The sequence below is a fragment of the Cavia porcellus genome, unplaced genomic scaffold, assembly GCF_034190915.1.
Source record: "Cavia porcellus strain 051 isolate PalLab524CR breed Dunkin Hartley unplaced genomic scaffold, mCavPor4.1 scaffold_22, whole genome shotgun sequence".
In the NCBI taxonomy this organism is placed as follows: Eukaryota; Metazoa; Chordata; class Mammalia; order Rodentia; family Caviidae; genus Cavia; species Cavia porcellus.
Genome location: NW_026947505.1, coordinates 12,266,568 through 12,274,180, shown reverse-complemented (window position 1 = coordinate 12,274,180; position 7,613 = coordinate 12,266,568). Strand labels below are relative to the sequence as shown.

The window sequence follows — 7,613 nt, the reverse complement described above, 5'->3', positions numbered from 1 at the left end:
TATCAATAAATGGGCACTGCTTGAGACCATACTCATAAGTGAAATAAATCAATCTCGCATGTATGAATACCGAATAGTTTCCCTAATGTAAGTAATGATTCAAATATATAAAAATATGTGATAATCATGATTCCCCATTATGTGGCCTTGAAGCCTTATAAAATTTTCACTTATTAATTAGAAAGGCCTTATTCTGGGCTTCTTGATATGGAAATATTTGAAGCTATAGTATATGAAGTTTTATCCAAATATTTTAAGGAAAAAGACAGACACTATGGTAACTACTATTCTTTAAAAAAATTATTTAGCTATTTCTTATGTTTATTTTAATTAAGGGAAAAATTTTAAAAAATTAGGATATATAATAGTAACTCTTTTCGATCTCCTATTAACTTGTTGTGAAGTCCTGTAATACTCCCACTATCTTGTTTTGACTGATTAGACTCTATTCCATTCTGTGCGATAGTAGCAAGTCTGAGGGTATAGGCAACTAAATTGAAGGCAATAAGATTCACAAAGATGCCCATTCTGGTTTGACTATTGTCTCCTTTGGAAGTCCTGTAATGTTCACAATGCCTAAGTTTTATTGGTCTTGTTCTCCACTGTTTTGTCCAACTTTATAATATCTAATGAGATAGACAATTCCTTTTAAGGAAACAAGAGACAATGTTGATAACCATTGTTAATAACCTTGTACTCTGTTCTACATCATGTGCTATGTCTATCCTTGGTTTTGACTTACAGCTTTGTTTTGCCATATTTGACTTTATTCTCTCCCCCCCCAAAAAAGTAATAAGAACTAAGGAGTAATAAAATCCAAAATGTGTAAATTTTGTTGTAAAAAAGAGAGGGAGGAAAAAAAAAAGAGCTCTAACGGATATAACAGCAAGTGTGTTTAGGGGTGTTAAATAGCTGACTATATTAATGTTTTTGGATCATTGAACACAGCTGTTTGCAGTCTCTCTGTTTGAATGTCTACTTTGTATTCTTTGATACTGTGATTTGAACAACTATTTCCAAGATGATAATATGTAATCTATTAACAGGTGATTTCTTACTGTGATTTTTTTTATTGTAGTTCTGTATTATGTGTAACCTTACACTGCTTTGTTTTGTTTTGTGTTTTTCTCTTTTTCCTCTTAAATAAAAAAAAAAAAAAAGAAAAGGGAACAATTTCCCACTGTTGGTGAGAGAGTAGATTGATAAACCTCTATGGAAATTAGTAAAGAGATTCCTCAAAAATTAGTATTGGAGGTCCTAGCTATACTACTTCTGGCTATTTTCTCAGAAGAATTAAAAACGTCTGACCACAATGATATATGTGCACCCATGGTTATTGTAGCACAAATTGTAATAATCAAATCTTGGAAACAATGCGAATACCCGTCAACTGAGGAATGGAATATATATATGGAATTGAACTCAGGACCTTGTGCTTGCCAGCTAGACATTTATTCTGCTGAGCTACATCCCCAGGCCAGATGTGACATTTATTTTACAATTGAGTACTACTCATCTATAAAGAAAGATAAACTCATGACTTTTGTAGGTAAATGAACGCAACTTGAGACAATACTCATAAATTGAAATAAATCACGCACACATATGGGTGCTTCCTAGTGTAAAAAATTAAAAGAGTAAATATTTTTCAAAATATATAATATAGTGAAAGTGAAAAGGGAAGAAATTGCTTAAAAGAAATGAACAACTGGAATGAGGGGAAGGAGAAAAGGGAAGTGTGTGTGTGTGTGTGTGTGTGTGTGTGTATGAGAGAGAATAAATACACTATTAATCTCAGTTCATTGAAAAGCATGGTTTGTGCTTAATTGTTTGGTCAATTTCTCATGTCTTTATTTTGCAATACTTTTTTTATTTAAAGAGAAAAAAAGGAAATAAAAAACAAAGCAGTAAAAGGGTAGAAATAATACAGAATTTCAAGAAAAAAATATACAGTAAGAAATCACTAGTTAATAGGTTACATATTGTCATCTTAGAAACAGTTGTCCAAATTATAAAATTAAAGCATACAAAGTGGACATTCACAAGGTGGGATTGCAGACAGTTCTATTCAATGATCCAACAAAATCTCAGTAATATGGTTTTCCATCCTACACATTTAAATATACATGCAGTTATATCATTTAGATCACTTTCTTTCCTCTCTTTTTTACAATGACAATTACACTTTTTGGGATTTTTTACTCCCATAGTTCTTATGACTTTTTTTTGAAGAGAATAAAACCTAATGTGACTAAACAAAACAGAGTCAGAACAGAAGGATGGTCATAATACATAATGCAAAAATAGAATATCAGGTGATCAAAAAAGGTTACCGTTTTGCCTTTTGCTATTTTTAGAAAGAGTTGCCTATATCATCAGGTATAATAGAATTGATCAAAACAGTACAGAACAAGACCAATAAAACCTACACTGGAGACCTTACAGGACTTCAAAAGAAGATAACAGTGGGCAGCTAGTGGGCATAATGGGCATCATAGTATATCTTATTGCCTTCAAAGTGGTTACCTATACCTTCAAACTTGATACTATCAAACAAAATATAATATAGTAAAATCAGACAGAACAAGATGGGGAGAGCAATACTGGGGTTCCAATCAGGTTAATAGGAAAACTGTTGGGAGCCGTGGCACTGTCAAGTCATCAGACGCGGTGATTGCGAGGCCTGTGGGAAAGTACAAAAGCCTGGGCTAGATTACCCCTCTCATCGAGCCCGCCTGTGTGGCACCTGTTTCTTATCACCCCACTAAGTTCCCGCCTCACAGGGTAGTCTGCCTAGCTATTAATCCTATATATAGCCAGTGCCTCCACCCCCGAGAGAGAGAGAGAGAGAGAGACTGAAGCACAAAAGGAGCCGCGGGGAGCGGACCGGTAGAGGCTTCGGGGCAGACTGAAGCACGGAAGGAGCCGCGGAGAGCGGACTGGTAGAGGCTTCGGGGCAGACTGTATAAGGAGAGAATAAAGAAAAGCCTGACTACCGCCAGACCTTGTCGTGTGTCTTTCCTGCCGGCCGGGAGCGGACATCGACATTTGGAGGCCCGCACGGGGATTGATCAACCCCGAGACGCGGCGGTGGACTGCATTCTCCTACACAGTGCTGCAGCTGCAGGACAGGTGAGTAGAGGATAAGCCTGGGCCCTGGGTGGCGCGCACCTACAGGGTTTGTAGACTCCTCTCAACCTCACGCGTAAGTGGCGGGTTTCTTGGGCCTCACGCGGTGAGTATGAAACATAACACCAGAACTTAAGGTAATAAAAGAGTGTAAAACATAAACATAGAAGTAAAAATAACAGAAGATATATTAAAAATGGGAAACATGCCAAGTAAAGATACACAGCCTTGGTGTTGGTCCTTCGGAGACTCCTAAAGTCCAAGGACCTCAAGGTGGGGCGTAAGACTTTAGAAAATTTCCTTGCAGAGATTGACAGCTTTGCTCCCTGGTTTCTGCCTACAGGGCATGTAAACCTGCCCTCCTGGGAAAAGTTGGGCAGAGACCTTTCCCTAGCAGAGCGGGAGGGTAGAGCTTCAGTCTCTGCTCGTCCATTGTGGGAAATGATACACACGTGCCTAAAGAGTGAGGGTAGTTACGGGGGGAGCTCTCAAGAACTTGTAGAAGTACGCGAGGTGTTTGAACAGGCACAGTCAGGAAGCTCCCGAGAAGGGTCCGTCAAGGAGGGCAGAGATACAAAAGAGGAAGCCGAGGCGCGGTTTGTGTCTTTCCGCAGGAATCGGGACGAGAACCAATGTGGGTCCCAGAGAGGTTGACGCGACAGGTCCCTCGACTGAAGATCAGGCCTGTTCCACCAGAGGCCAACCGCAGACCCAACAACAAGATGAGCCCTAAAAGAACTGCAGGACAATCCCTTTTTGGGGGCCTGGAACGGCTTGCTCCCCTATGTGCTACCCTTGTATACGCATGGCTCGCTCGCATGGCCTACGACCGCGTTTAAAAGTGACAGGCTTCCCACATTCTCCTCCCTAGACAACAACATGTAGCAGGGTGGGTGAGTCAATGACGGGTAAGAGCGTGCCTCCCCAGCACGACTCAACCTAAGCCAGGCCCTACCCCGTTCCGCTCGAAAGCCGCTGGATTGTTAGATAAATTTCTCTCCGAGGGGATTCGTGGAGAGAAATGAGTGCATGCCTATGTGCAACCAGGTTCCGTCCGGTTCATTCCTGGCCCTAGAAAAAAGGACGAGGGCCTCAAGGCCTTGGTGGACCCTGGGACGGCCGACCAGGGTCTACGCTAAGGGCCTACGGTGGGCCTCAGTTCGGGGCATAGGCCTCTGCACTCTATCCAGGATGGGCTGCGATGCGCGTAGCCATCATTTAAAATAAAATAGGGGGAGATGTTGGGAGCCGTGGCACTGTCAAGTCATCAGACGCGGTGATTGCGAGGCCTGTGGGAAAGTACAAAAGCCTGGGCTAGATTACCCCTCTCATCGAGCCCGCCTGTGTGGCACCTGTTTCTTATCACCCCACTAAGTTCCCGCCTCACAGGGTAGTCTGCCTAGCTATTAATCCTATATATAGCCAGTGCCTCCACCCCCGAGAGAGAGAGAGAGAGAGAGACTGAAGCACAAAAGGAGCCGCGGGGAGCGGACCGGTAGAGGCTTCGGGGCAGACTGAAGCACGGAAGGAGCCGCGGAGAGCGGACTGGTAGAGGCTTCGGGGCAGACTGTATAAGGAGAGAATAAAGAAAAGCCTGACCACCGCCAGACCTTGTCGTGTGTCTTTCCTGCCGGCCGGGAGCGGACATCGACAGAAAACAAAAAAGTTACTATAATACATCCTGCTATTTTTTAATTTAGTTTTCCCTTAATTGAAAAAAAATAGATTAATTAAAAATAAAAAGGGTGGAGATTGAGATAAAAGAGGACATTGTAACAGAACAACACAGGTCAGAACCAAACAATTTAAGCATCATTGTGTTTCACCCCAGATAATCTAACATAATAGTAGTCACCATAGTGCCTCTTTCCTTGAATTATTTGAGCATAACTTTGTATACTATAGCATCAAGCATATCAAGACAGTGTAAAGCCATTCAAGAGAATGAAAGAATTGCAGGGTATTTAGAACCAGTTAACAGAAAATGAACAACAGTTTCTATATTATCTCTTTGCCTATAAAAAATTTTGTTTATACTATCACATATAGTAAAATATAGTAAGATACAACATGTTAAAACCAGTGGAAACAGATGTACAGTAGCTTGGTGGGACTTCAAAACAAGATGATATTAAACCAGCACTAGCTTTTATGATGTGTTGTTTTCTTCATAATAGCTATTTGTACTATGACTGATACTAAAGATCAAACAACCCAGGTTAAAACCATTGCAATTAATTAGTGAAAACATTTTATGGCTTCAAACCAATATGATTGGGAATCATAATTACCACATACTTTTATGTATTCTTATCATTTCTTACACTAGGGAAACTATTCGGTAATTATACATGTGAGTTTGATTTATTTCACTTATGAGTATGGTCTCAAGGTGTGTCCAATTATTTATAAATATCTCAATGTGATCATTCTTTATAGTTGAGTAGTACTCCATTGTATAAAAGTACCACAACTTTTTTATCCATTCCTCAGTTGATGGACACTTAGGTTGTATCCAAGATCTGGCAATTACAAATTGTGCTGCTATAAACATGGGTGCACATATGTCATTGTGGTATGATGCTTTCAGTTCTTTTGGGAGTATGCCTAGAAGTAGAATAGCTAGGTCAAATGGGGTTTCCAATCCACGCTTTCCGAGAAATCTCCGACTGACTTCCACAATGGTTGCACTAGTCTATACTCCCACCAACAGTGCAGGAGAGCTCCTTTTTCCCCACAGCCTCTCCAGCATTTTTTTGTTGGTGGTTTTCTTGATCTTGGCCATTCTTTCAGGAGTGAGATGAAATCTCAGTATGGTTTTAATTTGCATTTCTCTAATGACCAGTGATGGTGAACATTTTTTCATGTATTTATTTGCCGTTTGTATTTCTTCATCTGAAAATTGTTTATTCATCTCAGATGCCCTTTTTTGGATTTGATCTTTGAATTTTGGGGGTCTGATTTTTTAAAATTCTTTATATATTTTAGACAGAAGTCCTTTGTTTGAGGGGCAGTTCACTAAGACTTATTCCCAGTTTGTGGGTTTTCTTTTCACCATGCTAGAGATTTCTTTTGACATGCAGAAACTTTTTAATAAGAGGTGATCCCAATTATTGACTCTGGGAAGTATTTCCCATGCAGTTTGAGTCCTGTTCATGAATTTTCTACCTACTCCTATGTCTTCAAGGTTTTTACCCAATTTCTCTTCCAATAGATTTAGTGTTTCTGTTTTAATATTCAGATCTTTGATACCATTTAGATTTTTATTTTAGTACATGGTGATAAGCATGGGTCTAGTTTTAGTTTTTGGCAAATGGAGAGCCAGTTTTTACAACACCATTTATTAAAGAGACTGTACTTCTTCCAGTGAACCTGTTTGGCCCCTTTATCAAAGATAAGGTGGTTGAGTGTGTTTGTAATTGTGGTTGTATCTTCTAATCTATTCCACTGATCTTTGACTCTGTTTTGGTTCCAGTACCATGTTGATTTTACTACAGTTGCTTTGTAGTATAACTTTCAGTCAGGGATTGTGATACCTCCTACCTTGCCTTTGCTGCTTAGAACTGTCCTTGCTATTCTAGGTCTCTTCTCGCTCCAGATGAATTTTAGTTAAATGATAATTTAACTTCTTCTGTTCCTATCTTTACGCCTTTTACTGCTTTCTCTTGTCTAATTACTCTGGCCCGCATTTCCAATACTATATTAAATAGGAGCAATGATAAGGGACATCCTTGTCTTGTGCCTGATTTTAAAGTAAAGGCCTTCAATTTTTGGCCATTTGGTATGATATTGGCTATTGGTTTGTCATAGACGGTTGCAGAAAATTGGAATAGATGGTCTTTAGCTCAATCTATTCCAATTTTCTGCAAGGTTCTTATCATAAATGAATGTTGGACCTTATCAAAAGCTTTTTCTGCATTTATAGAAATGATCATGTGATTCGTACTTTTGGCTCTATTGATATGGTGTATTACATTTATTAATTTACGTATATTGAACTATCCCTGCATGCCTGGGATAAATCCCACTTGGTCATGGTGTATGATCTTCTTGATGATTTGCTGCATCTTATTTGCCAATATTTTATTGAGGATTTTTGCATCTGTGTTCATTAGGGAGATTGGTCTGTAGTTCTCTTTTTCAGTTGGGTCTTTCTCAGGTTTTGGTACTAGAGAAATATTTGCTTCCAGGAATGACTTAGGAAGGATTGCTTCCCTTTCAATTTCATTGAAGAGTTTGAGGAGTGTTGGCATTAGGTCTTCTTTGTATTTCTGAATTCTGCTGTGAATCTGTCTGGGCCTGGGCTCTTCTTTGTAGGTAAAGATTTAATTACATTTTCAATTTCATAATAGAAATTGGGTTATTCAGTAGTTTTACATCTTCTTGACCTAGCTTTCGTACTTCGTATGCTCCTAGCAATCTATTTCCTTTGTGTTATCAAACCTTTGAGAGGAGAGGTTTTCGAAATAGGTGTTTATGATCTT

General features: G+C 39.3%; 1 long non-coding RNA gene across 1 annotated transcript; it reads left to right on the top strand.

Annotated features, from left to right (window-relative positions):
* Positions 1 to 2,625: 2,625 nt before the first annotated feature.
* On the top strand, positions 2,626 to 4,583 carry LOC134472222 (uncharacterized). Its single transcript, XR_010042113.1, has 2 exons — positions 2,626 to 3,132; positions 3,744 to 4,583. It is a non-coding gene; the product is annotated as an uncharacterized LOC134472222 (long non-coding RNA).
* Positions 4,584 to 7,613: the final 3,030 nt, after the last annotated feature.